The following is an 18,009-nucleotide window of genomic DNA, read 5'->3' as shown; positions in this document are numbered from 1 at the left end:
ATTCCATTTTTTCCACGTCCCCTCTTGTTACCAGTTCAGTGAGTCCAGGTGGTTGAGTATCAGAGTGTTCCATCTCGTTGCCCTTTGGGGTTCCCTTAGATGATCATGAAGTCTGGTTTGGGGGCTTATTTATATGTCTTCTATTTCAACAGATGCAGTCTGCTGTGTCTTTGTTGAGGTGAATTTTTGCTCACCCAGTGGTCTTGAATTCTCAGTAATCCACCAAACAGCCTTTACTCTGCTGCTCACCAGTACATCAATTCCTGGATTCAGAGTGGGGGGGGGTTCTAGATCTGTGAGTTGATCTGTTGTCTGTGTGGGCTTCTGGCTGGGGCCTGAGCACACTTGGGATGATACGTAGGCATGCCTCTCACTGGGGCCCCTATGTAGCTATTGTCTGGGAGGGCCTTTGGCTGGGGGTGTGACTCTAGTTTCTGTTGTTTGCACAGGCTTTGTCTAGGGTCTTCTCACACTTATCAATTGTATAGGGGCTGGCCTCTGGGTATTGCTTGTGTGCCTGCACAGTTCTTTCCCAGGCGGGTCCCTGGCTGTGGCCTATGATATGGTGAGCCTCTGGCTGAAGCCTGTGTGCCCCTGCATCCCCTTTCTGGGCAGGCATTTTGCTTAGGCAGGTGTGCTCCAGACTGTGGGGTCAGGCCAGAGCCCCAGCTGGGATCAGACTGGAGCCACACTGGTCCTGACCACACAGCTGCTCCCCGGGATCTGCATGCACTCCCCATGTGGAGAATTGTTACATGAAAATAACACATCTTAATTCTTTTTTAATGACCCCTCCAGTCTCTTGAATCTATTCCTATATGAAAAACATATGTCTCCTTACTTCCTATTATTTGTCTTTAATTTGGTATTTATGTATTTTGAGATTCCTCAAATATTTTTTTAAAATGTATTAACCCCTGTTCTCAGTAGATTGTATTTAGTGCCACTTTAGAAAATATGTGTACATACTTATACCTTAACGTTTTTTCTTCCCCTTCCCCACCCTTTCTTCTTCCATATTTGGTTGCAGACAAAAACACCATCACACACACTTGTCTACATCTCTTTCTATATAAAATGGATTGGAAATAATCCCAAGACTCTGCTTCAATCACAGTGAAATGAAACATAAAACCAATAATAGAAAAGAATATGAAACCAAGGGGAAAATTCAGTAAACACAATATTGTGTGTGGGAAGAGAACAAAACTTCCTGGCCTTTACCTTTGTTGACTAAGGAGGATGTAGAGCAGGATCAAATTACAATATCTATATTAAAAATGGACCATTTCTTCCATTTCTACACCGAAAACCTCTTGATAAATAATGCAAAATGGAAAAAATAAATAAAAGACTGGACTCAAATGGACTCATGAAGAAACAAAAACATTGAAATAATTTTTCAATTTTCTATGTCCTTTACAATTAGCATCATAAAGGAATGCTAAATAATTCGTATTACTGCTCTAATTGTCCCTGAATTATCTAGAGGGCTGCATTAGATGTGGTTCTGCAGAGAAGCAGACATAAACAAGACATGTAGCTACAGCACATGGAAAGAGACATTTCCTCAGGAATTGGCTCACAGAAACATGGAGGCTGGAACGGCCCAGCTCTGCAGTGTGGGCTGCAGGTGGACATCAGGGAGCTGGACATGCAGGCGCAGTTGGAGGCTGTCTGCTGGAGAATCCCTGCTGGTAGGTGATACTGGTGATTTGTTCTGTGCAGTCTCCCCGGATTAATGAACATCACTCACGTGATGGAGGGGAACCTGCATTTCAGAGTTCACTGACTTAAGTGTTAATCAAATCATAAAAACCCAGCAGGGTAACATATAAACCTCACAGAGCACCAACAGGCTGACTGACAAACACCAGTAACACAGCCCATCCTCTAACTTTTTAGCACAGCCCTACTATCTGGTACGTACAATGATGTAGGCTTAGTCTGGTGCCTCTGCTAATGGACTTTGAGTGTTTTATATTTTCACTCATTGCTTTATTTTTGATTTACTATCTTCTTGTTCTAAGCTGCAACTTCTCAGGCTGTATTCTGTGTTTCACAGGAGAATTTCTCCGGACCAGTATTTTGAAATGTTTTCCTTTGTTAGAGTATCTAACGTGTGTGGAACTCAGTTGTTTTGTTGTTGTCGTTGCAGTTGTTTGTCTGTTTGAGACAAAGTGTCATGTAGTTCAGGCTGGCCCAGTTTTAAGTATGTAGCCCAGGCCTCCTGCTTCAGCCTCCCTAGTGTTGAGAGTACAGACGTGAACCACCATGCCCAACTGGATCTCACATTGTTTTTGTACTGGGGATTGAACACAGGACTTTGCTCTTGAGAAGCAGATAGTGGCACCACTGGGATAAATTCCTGGCCCTGGATCTCACATTTTTAAAAATGCAAAGTATGTAGAAATTTGTTTGCAAATTTAGAATCCTACATGAATATTTTCATCAGAATTAGAAAAAAACAATTCACTTACATTGCCAAACAATATTTGATTTATTCTATCTTGCTTTTCAAGACAAGGACTAGGACGTTGGACACAGAACATGGTCACATTTGTAGTGTTCTCTGGGGCCATCCAATGGTCAGTGCCAGGAGGAGCTACAGTGGGTGTGCAGAGAGGGAGCCTACTCACCTCAGAACATTCAACATCCCTGAGAGGCCTGTGGGTATGGGACCAGGTACAAAGTCTCATATGCCCTTGACCTGTGAGGATTTCCCTACATCTGTCTCACATCTCCATCTCTATCGGTGTAAGGTGAACTGGGACCTTGGAGGTGATATTCCAAGCATTGGATTTAGCTTGCAGATTTCAAAACTCAATTCATTATGAAAACATGAGTCTTCAGGGGCAGGGTTGTGAGAGGGAGGGGCAGAACGTCTCTAGTCCATGATGAGTCCCAGCATTTCCAGGCAGCAGTAGAGAGCCCTGATTTTAAATAGCCAAGAATGGGCCAAGATGAGATACATGAAATCCAAGAACCTTCTCCAAATCAGAATACTGTGAGGACCTAGGAAGCAAGATCTAGAGGTTGTCTGTGAAGACCACACACTAGGTAACAAAGTAAATTTAGAAAAAGCAGTCATGGAGAAGTGGACAGGTGTTACACCAAGAAAAAGAAAGAAAGCTTAGTCAGATTCTAAAACATTTTTCTCCATCTCCAACAAGAAATACACAAATACACACTTCTCTGCCCCACTACAAACCCTTCCCTGGAAAAGACAGGCATTAGAAAATGCAGTCAGCACATCAGAACCTGTCCAGGACATGGACACTTTGAGGTTAAAGATTCCCACATAAACTTCTCTCACATTCAACAGAATCCTTGCCCTAATTCAATTTTACTTTGTGTGAAAGTATGAATACCACAGACAATACAGACAAGTATCTCTGGGCTGTTCCTGCCCCCAGTGCAACTGATCATCATAAGAAAAACACTTTCCCTGGGAAGGACTAGAGTACCCTGCCCTCTGTGCCCCTCTTATACACTCAGGGCCTCCCTCATGCAAAGCAGCCCCCAGGCTCAGGATGAAAATCCAGCCCTGGCTGAGCAGCCCCAGTCTCCTCTCACAGGAGCTTCACTGAGCATGGAGTCCTTGGTGCTGCTCCTCTGCCTGGTGGCAGCTCCCTGCTGTGAGTGTCTCTGAGTTTCAGGAGAGGGACTTGGGAACTGGGTGGCTGGTGTGTTTGACTGTTTGTGATGCTTCTTGTTCACAGGTGTCCTATCCCAGGTGCAGCTCCAGGAGTCAGGACCTGGCCTGGTGAAGCCTTCAGAGACCCTGTCCCTTATCTGCACAGTCTCTGGATTCTCTCTAACTAGTTATAATGTACACTGGGTTCGTCAGGCTCCAGGGAAGGGACTGGAGTGGATTGGTGTGATATGGAGTGGTGGAAGCACAAATTATAACTCAGCCCTTCAGTCTCGAGTGAGCATCAGCAGGGACACTTCCAAGAGCCAAGTTTCACTAACGTTGAGCAGCCTGAGATCTGAGGACACAGCCGTGTATTACTGTGCAAGAGACACAGTGAGGGAAAATCAGTGTGAGCCCAGACAGAAAACTCCCTACAGGGGTGCCCAGGACAACAGGGGGCAGGCAGAACACATGGAGCTCTTGTCAGGCCCAGGACCAGGTGCAGGTTCCTGGGGCTGCTTTGCTGTTACAGTTTGTGGTTTTCTCTTTCTGTCCCCAACTTTGCAAAAGACTCTCTAGTGTTGGCTTTTATACACTTTGTTTTCTTTTTACATTTAATTTTTTTATTAGTACCAGCTTGGAGTACAGCAAGTTTGCAATCATCTTGGGGAGTGGGTACATGTATGTAATACAGCTTGATTCTCTGTTTAATGCCCTTCCTCTTCTCTTCTGCCTCTTTTCCCTTTTCTGACCCTTATTTCCCTATTTTCATTTATGTTGATATCACTGATCTTATCTCATTTTTAAAATATACGATGTTTACAATCCTTTAGATTATTAGGTTCAGGGACATGGCATATCTATATTCTACTTACTCTCTCTTCCCTCTCCCTCTGTTCTCATCCATGTTCTCTTTGACTCCTTACCATTTGCAAGTGATCTTTCCCTTTGTCTCCTTCTAGCTATCCTTTATGTGTTCTTTATTTACACATTTCCTTAATCAAAAGAGAAGTACTACATGGTATTTAAACTTGTGTGTCTAATTTATTTTATTCAATGTTATATTTCCCAGGGGCATCCATTTTTCCACACATGTCTCAAATCTGTCTTTCTTTATGGTGAGTAGCCTTCCATGAAGCATATATACCAAATCCATCATCTGTTGAAGGATGTATAGGATTAAGCTATTAGGATTGCATAAGATTAAGCTATTCAGGATTAAGCTATTAGGAATTATGCTGCTATAAACATTATATATGCACATATCTCTGTTGGATGATGCCATTATCTCTTTGGGGAAAATAACTGTAAGGATGATAGCTGGATCAGATGGAATTTCTGACTTTAGCTCTTTGAGGAATTTCCGTAGTGAGTTTCCTAGTGGTTGTACAAGTTTATATTCCCACCAACAATGTAAGCTTGTCCCTTTTTGACTGCAGTGATGCCAGAATTTATTATTGTTAGAGTTCTTGATGATTGCCATTCTTCAAGTGTAAGATGGAATCTTAGCACTGTTTTACTTTCCTTTTCTCTAAAGCCTAGAAATGTGCAACATTTTTTATATATTTGTTGGTCCTTGTATTTCTTCCTCTGAGAAGTGCCTGTACATTTTTTTTAGTCCTTTTCTTGGTACATTTTAGGTATACAATTTGTTTACATTTATCATTGGGTGTGTGTACCTGTACATGATATATCTTGGTTATTTTTTCCCCATTACCTGTGCACCCTTCCTGTACATTTTTTGATTGGTTCTTTTATTTTAGGTTATCTAATATTTTTGAATTCTTCATATATTCCAGATAATATTCCTCCGTCTGAGGAATATCTTGAAAAATATTTTTCCATTCTGTATGTTATCTTTTCACTCTGTTAATTGATTTCTTCACTGTGTGGAAGATTTTTAATTTGATGTAATGTCTGTTGTTGATTCTTGATGTTATTTACCATACAATTATCATCATTCTGTTTAGGAAATTTCTCGAACACTTATGACTAATTGTTTTACTTATTTTATCTTGAAATATGCTCAATATTTCTCTTTTAATATTTAATTGATTCATTTTGATATAAGTTTAGTGTACTGTTACAAATATGGGTCTAGTTTAAATCTTCAGGCAAACAGACATCCACTTTTTGCAGTGTCATATCTGAATAGGCTAACTTTCCTCCAATGTATGCTTTTGGCACTTTTGTCAAAAATCAAAGGATGTTCAAAAGTCTGAGGATGTTTCAGCATCCTCTATTCTGTTCCATTGATCCATGTATTTTTTCCCGGTATCAAATTCTTTTTATTACTGTTAATTTGTAGAATATCTTGAGAGTCAGGTAATGTGAGGTCTCCTGCTTTACTCTTGTCACTAAAAATTGCTTTTGCTATTCACTTCGGGTCCCAAATGAATATTAGGATTATTTTCCCTAGATCTGTGAGATATGGTATTGAGATATTGATTGGGACTGCATTGAATCTGTGTTACAGTTTTTGGAGTAAGGCCATTTTTTGTAGTGTTGGTTCCCCCCATGTAGGAGCTGGGAACATTTTTCCATTTTCTGATATGTTCTTCAATCTCTGTTTCAGATTAGTGTAGCTTTCTTAGAGAGGTCTTTCATTTCCTTGATTAAGATAATACCTGCATATTTTATTTTACTTGATGTTACCATGAATGTTATTGGTTTTATAATTTCCTTCTCGTTGACTTCACTATTGGTGTGTACAACTGCTATTGGTTTGTGTTTGTTGATTTTGTATCCTGCTATGTTGCTACAATTTTTCATTAATTCTAAGAGTTCTTTGGTGGAGTTCTTTGGTTCTCCTATGTAGAATATCATGTCATCAACAACTAGAGATAATTTGAATTCTTGTTTTCCTATATGTATCCCTTTTATTTATTTCTCTTGCCTGATTGCTCTGGCTCTTACTGTATTTTGAATACTATGTTAAAGAGAAGTGGTGATAGTGAGCATCATTGTCTCATTCTTAACTTTGGAGGGAATGCTTTTAGTTTCTCCCCATTTCCTATGATACTTGCAATTGTTTGTGGTAAATCGATTTTAGGAAATTCAGGTATGGTGCTTCTATACAAATTTTCTTCAAGGTTCTAATCATGAAGGGATATTGAATTTTGTTGAAAGCCCTTTTTTGGATCTATTGAAGTGAACACTTACATTTTACCTTGCTTCTGTTTATGTGATGTATTACATTTACTGATTTGGATATGGTGAATCATCCTTCTATTCATCTGGAATGAAACCTACCTGATCATCATGTATGATCTTTTTGATGATATGGTGCATTCTATTCACCACTATCTTGCTGAGGATTTTTGCATCTATTTTCACTAAGGAGATTGGCCTGTAGTTTTGTCTTTTAGTTGAGGCTTCACTTGATTTTGGAATCAATGTGACTCTGGCTTCCACAAATGGAATTGGAAGCACTCTGTTGCTTTCAGATTCTTTGAAATCTTGAGGAATATAGGTGATATAATATCTTGAAAGGTTATAGGGTTCAGCAGTGAATTTATTGGATCCTCTGCTTTTTTAGTTGGTAGATTCCTTATTACTATCATAATTTCATTGCTTTTGCTGTATTATTCATAATTTTGTGTCCTACTGAGTAAGCTTTGGTAGTGTTTATGAGTCTAGGACTCTGTCTATTTCTTCAAAATTTTCCAATTTACTGGAATACAATGTTTCATAGTAGTTACTATTTTCTGAATTTGATGGTGTCTGTTGTGATTCTGCTTTTTCTCTGCTAATTCCATTGATGGTAGTCTCTCTTTTGGCGAGTTGGTGTAATGGTTTATCTACTTTATTTATTCTTTCAAAGAACCAGATCTTCAATTTGTTACTTCTTTGTATTATTTTTACAGTCTCAAGTTCATTGATTCCCATTCTAATCTTTATAATTTCCAGCTTTTATTTATTTATATTTTGGTTTGGGCCAAGATTGTTTCTGAAGCATCTCAAGGTTCCTCATAAAGTTATTTCTTTGAGTTCATTCTTTTTTCCTAGGGTAATGAGTAGTTGCATGAACTTTCCTCTTAGGACTGCTTTCTTATCGTCCTAGAGGTTCTGGTGAGTTGTACAGGCATTGTTATTAAATTCCAAATAATTTTAGATTTTTTCCTTAATTTTTTTCTGTGACCCATTGGTTATTTAGGAGTGTGGTATTAATTTTCCAGGTACATCTATATTTTCCATGATTTTTCTGGTGTTGATTTCTAATTTTATTGTGCAGTGGTGGGACAGTACACATGGGATGTTCTTTATTCTTCTGTGTTTATTCAAGCAGGCATTGTAGACTAGTATGTGGTCTATTTTTGAGAAAATACCCGGTGTTTCAGAAAAGAATGTGTATTCCCTTGTATTATAGTTGAATACTCTGTAGGTATCTATTAAATCCATATGTACAAGGGTGTGTTTAGCTCCATGAAAGTGGGGTATTAATATCCCCAATTATGATAGTATTAGTTTCAACTGGACTTTTATGTTCAGCAGTAGTATATTTGTTTTCGGAAGATAGGGTCTTCAGTATTGAGTGGATAAATATCTGTATGTGTTATCTCTTTTCATTGAATTGTTTCCTTAACTAGTTTGTAGTGACCTTCTTTGTCTCTTCCAATCAGTTTTAGCTTGAAAGTTATCATGTCTAAGATTAAAATTGTTAGCTCTGCTTTTTTGCAGTGTCAGCAGTGCCAGAGCTCAAACATGCCACTAGAATAAGTGTCTTCTCCTTCAGGACCAGGCCTCCTGAAACTTTTACCCAGCACACCTGCCCCACACCCCACAGGAATACAGGCCCCATGAGCATCCTGCTCTGATGCTGGGCCTCACGAGGAACCTTAGGTGACCTCTATTTAGTGACCCCCTTCTCCAAGCCTCTCTCCCGAGCTGGCTGTCACTCAGGCTCTGTGGGGTAAAACTACAGCCCTGGTGTCAAACTCTCCTCCTGAGGGTTGGTTTCTTCTTCAATCAGGTCAAATGTCATCTCTATTACCCTGAGTTTTGGAGAAGTCAGTAGGAGAGGTTTAGTCAGTTGGGCTAGGGATGTGTTCGGTCCTGGGCTCCTTCCTGGCTGTGCACACAGGGCCCAGTGCAGGTGGTGCAGGTGTCACCACTGGCTGAGGTTTGGGGACTGCAAATGTGATGTAATCTCACTTCTGAGAAGATAATATGGATTTTCCGTGCAGAATCATGCGATGTTGTTCTTTCATATTAGAAATTAACACACATTTTTCAATTATAAATTTTTCATAATCTAAATTAAATAATTTATCGTCTTTACCAACATCATCACACAACACTCCTAGATTGATTGAGTTTATCTGGATTTATGTTTTAAATTGTGCTTTAAGGAAATCTAGAGAATGGATACAAGATAACAGGAGTTGCTGTGTTTTCATCATCACCACACCCACCAACCTGAAAATTAACCATCCTCTCTGTGATTCTCCTTTTGCTTTCATGATGTAACTGTAATGCAGAGCTACATTTCTTCTCAAATATGTGTAACAACATTCACCTCCCACACTTACTTTATACTCTCAACTTCTAATGGAAGGGAAAACCCATCAGCTGCACCATTCCCACTTCCTAAGCATCAAACCCAGCACCAGCACAGTGCCTGGTTATCACCCTGCTCATCACTGATATCCTCCAGGGCATTTCACTCACATTTTATTCATCTGCTTCATGTGTCAATATTTGTTAATTCTTTGATTTTTCCCTCTAGCACTATCATGTGACCTAGCACACAGGCCATTGTTTTCCTTAGTAAGGTCAACAAATAAAAAGTGCACTTTCCTAACCCTGCTGACCAAGTCCTCTCTCACCTTCAAAGGAATTAGCAGAGGCTGTGACAAATTCCCCACCACTTAATCATATGCATACCAGCCACATTTTATTCTTCTCTGCGAGAATCTGTATCATTATTTTCACAAATTCAGCAGTGTTCTGAAAGTCAGCACAATGCATTCTGTGTCAGATCAAAGATTGGAACAAGGAACCACACGGAGGTAGCAGATTCTCCCAGTTCTGGATGTCAGGGTCAGCTGCTCCCCACCTCAGGCCCACAGCAGCTCTGCTCACTTGTCCACATCCTAGCCAGCTAGTCCATATAGTGTTAATCAGTCTCTCCTTACTAATGTTGGTCTATTATTACCTGCGTCCAGGCAGCCTGACTACTAGTTATTTTGGGGAAGGGAAGGATTGAGAATAAAAAAGGAATTAAGGTGTGTTATCCACATGTACCAACTCCCTCTGATGAATTTAATAATTATGCACTGCAAGTATGTAGTAATAAAAATAAATATTTACTACAAAATAATAATAGTGAACAGTCAGATTGCAATATGCTGGATTCAATTCCCTGTTCATGAAATGATGTGGAGAAAAAGGATTTTCAGAGAACACTGGTTACAAACAAATCAATAAAGCATGTTGGCACTGAGGTAAAGGACAGAGACCTGCACCAGTCACAGATGTGACATATGAGGGGAGCAGGGCAGGTGTCCTTGTCAGATCACAGATGAGCACATGAGCATTTAGATGGCCTTTTTTTCCTACGGTGTAGATAAATAGTATTAATGGCAATGGTGACTATACTGGACACCACTGGGTCCCTGCGGTGCCATCACATACAGAGTGACTCCTCCATCCGGTATGTCCACCTCTTCACACTAGAGGTCAGAATGTAAAGTCCACATCATCAGGGTCTCATAGGAAGGGAGGATGGATTTGGGCTCTGCTCTCTGCCACCAGTTACTCATGAATTCTGAGACAGTTTCCCGATTCAGAGAAAGATATGGAGATCAGCTCTGAGGGGGATTATTTGAGACCTAATTAATGTCACTGGTAGCTTCTTTCTGCCCAGGGTAACTCTGTCTATTCTCTAATGGATTTATATAAAATTCAGTTGCAAGGAATCATGAAGTCTTTCCTGCATTGTACTGAAAAACATTTCACTGAATCCTAAATACAAAATAGTAAATAAGAACTGGAGACCAGTAATATATAAGAACTACACATCACTAAAATTAGTGCCCATCACATCACAGAACGGAGGTCATTTCAACAGTTGTCTCTGTGTTCAGCTCTGAGGTTTGCATCCATCCTTATTCTCTATCAGGTCAGGAGTCTACAGGTCTAGAATGTCCTAACAACAACTCATTTTATTACAGAAGAAAGGCCTCAGTAGTAGGCTGAGTTGTATTTCAACAAGGCTAGAAATGATACCACATAAGTATAACTATCTACTTTGATTCAGAAAAAAGGGGATGAAAGTTTGAGGTGAAGAAGAATTTTCTCCATAGAAACTCCTGAACATAGATACATACAAATGCATTTCACATCCAAATAAAGAGTCAACTCGAGTGTCCAAAAGCCTATAATATAAATGACAAATTTCGTATCTGAGACAATTTGGTCTGAATTCAATGGGATGGCAGTATTTAGTTGCTGGCCTCAAAACTTTCAATTATGCCCCATTGTCATCATCGTGACTTTTTCAAGTGGAAAGGGGCTCAAGAGTTGGAAGGACCAGGGAGGGAAAGGAGGGTTAAGGCATGAACAGAAAAGAAGTAACATGTAATTTGTACATGTTCAATCTCCCCAGAGTAAATGTAGTCACCATGTATGGCAAACATGTACAGTACTAATAAGAAATTAAAAATTTAAAAATCCTTAGAAATGTGCAAATTTTAAGAATGAGCAAATGGAGAATGGAAATTGGTTTGAGGTAGTACCCAGAAATTGATGTGCACATATGTGCCTATACCATGGATGTATGTGGTGGGTATACACACATGCACTTATACACATGTGCTGTATTGACACACTTCACACCCCTGTCATCCCTGGGATCTGTGTGCTGGTTTCCATATCTGCAAATCCATCCTTCATCTCAGAACTCATCCAGCTCTCTGACCAGCTTCTCCACCACAAGTCTTGTCCTGGAGTGAGAGTAGCCAGGGAGAGCACTTGGCCCTCTGAGGGCTCAGTCAGAACCATCCATCCAGAGGCAGTTCCCAAAAGTGGGACCTCCTGTCTCTTCCTCATACAACAATGCATCCTGCATACAAATGGTGCAGGAGGCACTCAGATCACAGATTAAGGCACATCACACATTTGCTTAAACTAAGCTTCTTCTTCACACTTTAAGATACTGTCTGGGATTGGTAATGATAGTCTGAAACAAAATGGAACAGTACTGGCCCTTCCTCTTTCTTTTTTAGTTTTAAACAGTGGCTTTTATTCAAATACTACTCATCTGTACCATTTAAAATACAAGCAGAGCAGAAGTAAATGTTTTATTCTTCCAACTAAATTCCAGTACTACAAGGGCAGTAAAACAGTGATACACTGGAAAAAATGCAGCAATAAGCACTTGTTAAAAAGACTGATAGAACAAATAAAACTACCAAAAAACCATATAAATCCATTCTGAAACCCCAAGAAGTCCTACCATATAGAAATGCCCTCCTCTTTCATTATTTCACAGGAAGCACTGTAGGATATTTGCTTACTATGGCCCTGGGATTACATTCTAAATTATTAATAACTGGTTACACCTTGGTTGTAGTGCACAATTAAAATCACACTAACTACATCTGAAGTGTCATTCTACCATTGCTTTTACACAACCAGTGAAGGGCATGTCTAGAATATCAGTTTATCTTTCTCTAATATATTAATATAAGAAGCCAAATTGTAATGATACAGCAAAATGAGGCCACCAGTATCAATACAGGGAGCAAAGCTTCACATCCAGGTTGTACTGACATCAAGGTAATTTTCAAAGCCAGTTGCTGCTGCCTAAGAGTGGTTGTCACTGATGCAAGTTTGAAATAACCTGCATTCTGGGGGTATTGGCATTGCTGTATGTCATAACTGGGACCTCCCCCATCAATTTGACAAGAAACAAGGCATCCCACAAACGCAGAAAATGTGATTCATGGAACATAACTAGCAGGCTGTTCTCCATATAGTCACATTATTTAATCATGTGTAAATTTAACAAATGCATCATATTGTTCTGCAAGCTTTGTACTCAATATTTCTTCATATTCTTCTTGAATTTTCCAATGGCAGCTCCCAGATATGAGTGTCTCAGGGTTCAGACAGAAAGAAGTGAGGATGCTGCTTCTGAAATCAAAACTCCCTGTGTTCTCTGTCCTCATTGTCCTTTCCTAGGTGCAGCTACAATAGATGAGACATTGCCTGTCCCTCAGCTCTGTATGTTCTGGTTACTGCAGAGTGATTACTCTGGGAGCTGGACCCATCAGCCCCCAGGGAAGGGGATTGAATGGATATGGCAAGATGATTTTAGTGGAGCCACAGCTGATAATTCATCCCTGAGAGTCAACTCAGCATCTCCTGAGACACATCCAAGAACTAGTTTACCCTGCAGCTTGGCTCAGTACCAACAGAGGACGCAACTGTGCATTACTGTTCAGGAGATTTTGTGAGGAGACACCAGTGTGAGTGGAAACTCAAACTCTACAGGACCAGCCGGGATTGCTCAGGATAAAATCGAGAGGGATTCCAAAGTCCAGCAGGGACAAGGAGTGGGGACCCTGGGGATCCACAGAAAACCATCAAAGGCCCCAGGAACAGGTTCAGAGACGGAAGATGGGGAATGAGGTTCTTGGAATCAATATCTGGGGTTTCCTCTCTGTTTCTGCATTGTATAAACTTAGGACTCCCTGCAGTACATCTACTGCAATCACTTGGAAGGAGTCAAGCTCGAAGGCAGGTGAGTGTTTTGGTTGATGTTCAGTTAGAATACATATATATTTACTTCTTCATTTATTTCTTCATCTCAATCATATACATTTAAGTGGAAGGATAATCCCAACTTGCACATACTAGAAAGAAGACTGAATTTTAAAAAATTATATGCTTTGCAAAATCCATCATCATCATCATCCTAAAAAATTAACCTACTAATTTTGTCACCACGAGAGGGGATTGTCTCATGCAGAAATACAGTTACACTTAAGGACTGGGTGGAATAAAGGAAGACACAGGAAGGAGAATTTATAGAACATTATAGGAGAATTTATGTGTACCTCTCCATTACATTACATGAACATGGGAATGATTATGTCAGTATTTAACAAGCTGTATATTTCTGTTAAAATATACCTCATTTAGTCATCAGTAAAATTATTTTATAGAAAATAGATGATTTATTAATTATTAAATATTAATAAAACTAAATATTAACACAGAGATAAATAATAAAGTGGGTTATATCAGAGTTAAATATAGGCTTTAAGAATCCTGGTTGTGCATTTATTTAGTGAATCATTGGAATGTTGAAAAATCATGTCATATTCTCTTATTAGAGGAAGAGTTCTGAAAAAACATAACTAAGCATGCTAACTCTGTCTTAGAATTGCTCATGCAGCAGCAAAGTACTGTGAGTAGGATATAGGCCCAAATACATGAGATATCCTTATCTCATGTTAGGTCAAATCTCATAGGTCTGTTATACTTTTTGCTCTATATGCACATCTGCAAACCTTAGGAAATGACCAAATCAATTCATTGCATACATACATAACTATGAGAAAACAAATAAAGTTGTGTTCATCACAGCTCATGCACATAGTAAGAAATCATATATTCCTTATTATGAATGTTACAAAATATCTCCCAGAAAACTCTCATGTGCTCTGGACCCATCTCTAGCTGAGGCTTCCACACCAGAGCTGGTTATGTAGCAGGCGCCCATGCAAATAGGGCCTCCCTCTGCTGATGAAAACCATCCGAGCCCTGACCCTACAGCTCTGCAGAGGAGCCCAGCCCTGGATGTGCAGCTGCTCCCACTCTGTGATCAGGACTGAGCACCGGCCCCTCACCATGGAGCTTGTTCTGATCTGGGTTTTCATTGTTGCTGTTCTCAAAGGTGATTTAGTATGAACAAGAGATACTGAGTGTGTTATTGAACATGAGTGGGACAAATAGTGGACATGTGTGACAGTTTCCTGAGCTCTGTGTCTCTGTGTTTGCAGGTGTCCAGGCTGAGGTGCAGCTGTTGGAGTCCGGAGGAGGCTTGGTGCAGCCTGGGGGGTCCCTGAGACTTTCCTGTGCAGCCTCTGGATTCACCTTCAGTGACTACTGGATGAGCTGGATCCGCCAGGCTCCAGGGAAGGGGCTGGAGTGGGTTGGGGAAATTAACCAGAATAGTGGTACCATACGGTACCCAGACTCCGTGAAGGGCCGATTCACCATTTCCAGAGACAACGCTAAGAACACGCTGTATCTGCAAATGAACAGCCTGAAAACCGAGGACACGGCCGTGTATTACTGTGCTAGAGACACAGTGAGGGGGCATCAGTGTGAGCCCAGACACAAACTTCCCTGCAAAGAAATTTATGACCAGCAGGGCTCGCTGGGGATGCATAGAGAACCAAGAATAGATTTAGAGGAATGTGAACGTTCTGGCGGTTGGTGGACAGGCAGCCTTGAGCCCACGTCCAGACCAAGATGCTGCAGTACCAGACCTGGGAGGACTTCAGTCGCGTGGCTGAGAAGCTCTACCTCGCGGACCTGATGAAAGCACGGATGGTTCTCAAATATAGGCACGCTGATGGGAATTTGTGTGTTAAAGTAACAGATGATTTAGTTTGTTTGGTGTACAGAACAGATCAAGCTCAAAATGTGAAGAAGATTAAGAAGTTCCACAGTCAGCTGATGGGATTTATGGTAGCCTAGGAGTCCCGCAGTGTTACTATGGAAACAGACTGACAGTATAAAATGAAGAGTCTTTTTGTTCTGTTTGTAGGAAGTAAATATCTTTTGAAATTGAGGAAGTATTGGAGCAGAAAATACTTTATGTAACTGAGTGGGCTATTCAAAAGCCAAGAGGCCATTTTTTTGGTATTTTCTTTTTAATGTTTATCTTAGAGCTGTGGAATGTAAGTGCTTTCAGTTAGAGAACTATCATTTACTTTTTGGAAATTGAATAGGAAATGCATCTATCTTAGAAACTTGCAGAAACTATTTGATGTTGGGCAAAATGATGTATAAGTATTTCTCTGGTAAATAGGTATCAGTAAATTTAAAATGAAATACCAAGAAAATCCAGTTCTTAAATTTAGTTCATCTGCCTTTAAGAGAAAATGAATAGCACAAAGAATCAACAACTGGGATCTCATCATATTAAAAAGCTTCTGCACTGCAAGAGAAACCACCAACAGAGCTAACAGACAACCTACAATGTGGGAAGAAATTTTTAGCAGCTATACCTCAGACAAAGGTCTACTTTTGAAAATACATAAAGAACTGAATAAAATCAGATCCCCCAAATTCAAAGACCCAACTCAAAAATGAGCATCCAAAATGAACAGACATTTCTCAGACAAAGAAGTAAAAACAGCAAATAAATATATGAAAAAATGTTCAACATCACTGGTCATTCGAGAGATGCAGATGAAAACAACACTGAGATTCCACCTCACCCCACAAAGAATGGCTGCAATCAAGAAATCAACCAATAACAAATGCTGGCGGGGATGTGGGGAGAAAGGAACCCTTCTCCATAGTTGGTGGGAGTGTAGACTGGTGCAAGCACTGTGGAAATCAGTGTGAAGATACCTCAAAGAACTAGGACTACAGGTCCCATTTGACCCAGCTATTCCCCTACTGGGAATCTTCCCTAAAGAATTAAAAGAATCATACCACAGCGATATATGTGCACCTATGTTTATAGTGGCACAGTTTGTAATAGCTAAAGCTTAGAAACAACCCAAGTGCCCATCGACTGGAAACTGGATAAAGAAGATGTGGTTTTTTTCTAAAATGGAGTATTACTCAGCCATAAAGAATGAGAAACTAGAGACACTTATAGCTAAATGGATGCATATTGAGGCCATACTCTTAAGTGAAATAAATAGGACACATGTGTAAATAGCGAATAGTTTCTCTAATTCGAGAAACTGAAAGTGTAAATAAGGTTAAAATGAATAATTGATAATTATAAATAGGAAAAAGTCCAAGGGTTTGGGGGTGGCAGGAGGGGAAGGGGAAAGGGAAGAAGGGAAAGGAAAAATTATGAGAAAGAAAAGAGAATGGAATCAAAGTTTGTGTAAATAGGGAAGGGTGGAGGGGGTGAAGGGTGCACAGGTAATGGGAGAAAAAATAAGAACTAAGATACATCATGTTCAGGTACAAACACCCAATGATAAATGTAAATGTACTGTATACCTAAAATGTACCAATAAATATATAAATTTTAAAAAAGAGAAAATTAAAAGTAATCATTTTAGTGGATTGTTATATTTCTTTGGATCATAAACTTGCACTGTTGATAACCAATAAATATATATGATAATTGGAGAAAAAAAGAAAGTTGTTTTCTTGTTAAAATCAGAGACTTCTTTTCTACATAATACTTACCCCTAGACACTCTGATTTCATATATCTGTGCTTACCTCTGCTGTCTCTCATTAGACACCTTTGTTAAAATAGAAGAACACATTCTCAACTGTGCAAAACTCAATTTGATACTTTAGTTAAATATGATTCTGCTGTGGGCATCAGGATCAGATCTTAAGGAGTCTCAGGGAACTTGGTGAAAGTCTGGTAGAAATTTGGAATCTGCAGTGAGAAGCAGTCAGTCTGATCCCAGATAAACCTCACTTGTCGGGTGATCAGGACCAACAGGCCGTGCTCAGTACAACCGGGGGATGCTCAATCACTCCAAAGGGTGCTGAGGACCACAGCAGAGCACGCAGCATGATCAAGAACCAAGAACCAGACATTCCAGGGTCCCAAAATAGGAGCAGGTCCACTCAGGCCCCGGGGAGACTTTACCTGCATTCTCCTTGATATTCATCCCCTGATGAATCATTTCTCTGCCTTTATTTAAGAGGAATAATAATGGGCTCTGTGACTTTTTCATTAGGTCTCCATCATCAAAGCCAACATTTATATGTAACATTTTAGATAGCATTTATAATGTTTCTAACATTTTGTAACTAAATCTTGAGACAATCTTTATAACAAATTTATTTTACTACTTCAAGTATTAATAATATCATCAGTTAAAAGTAAAATGTTCAGATAAAGAGTAAGCATATCTGCCCTTGCTCCCCACCTTAAGGAGAAAGCATTGTATCTTCTCCATTCATATGAGGTGTTCTAGCTGGAAGTATAGCGTACACGTCTTTAATCTGTTGAGAAGCTTCTGTTCTACTTCTAGTTTCCTGATAGCTGTTACCATGAGCAGCTGTGGAATTTAGTCCGATACTTATTTGGATCATATGGCTTTTTCCTTTCCTCTGTTAAAATGATGACTTTTGGGGGTGGATCTTCCAATGCTGAACCAACACTGCCATCCCTAGAAGAAAACCACTTTCTGCATGCTGCCA

General features: G+C 39.8%; 1 pseudogene and 1 gene segment (V, D, J or C); both read left to right on the top strand.

Moving 5' to 3' along the window:
- The window catches only part of LOC101718346 (Ig mu chain C region membrane-bound form-like), a 208,800-nt gene that overhangs the window by 11,821 nt on the left and 178,970 nt on the right, over positions 1-18,009 (top strand).
- On the top strand, positions 14,960-16,885 carry LOC110346390 (signal recognition particle 9 kDa protein pseudogene; annotated as a pseudogene).

Source organism: Heterocephalus glaber, unplaced genomic scaffold (genome assembly GCF_053883595.1).
Source record: "Heterocephalus glaber isolate CG9 unplaced genomic scaffold, H.glaber_assembly_v1.0 deba00001140, whole genome shotgun sequence".
Taxonomy (NCBI): Eukaryota; Metazoa; Chordata; class Mammalia; order Rodentia; family Bathyergidae; genus Heterocephalus; species Heterocephalus glaber.
The sequence above is the reverse complement of the archived record's forward strand: the minus strand, read 5'-3'. Positions and strand labels throughout refer to the sequence as shown.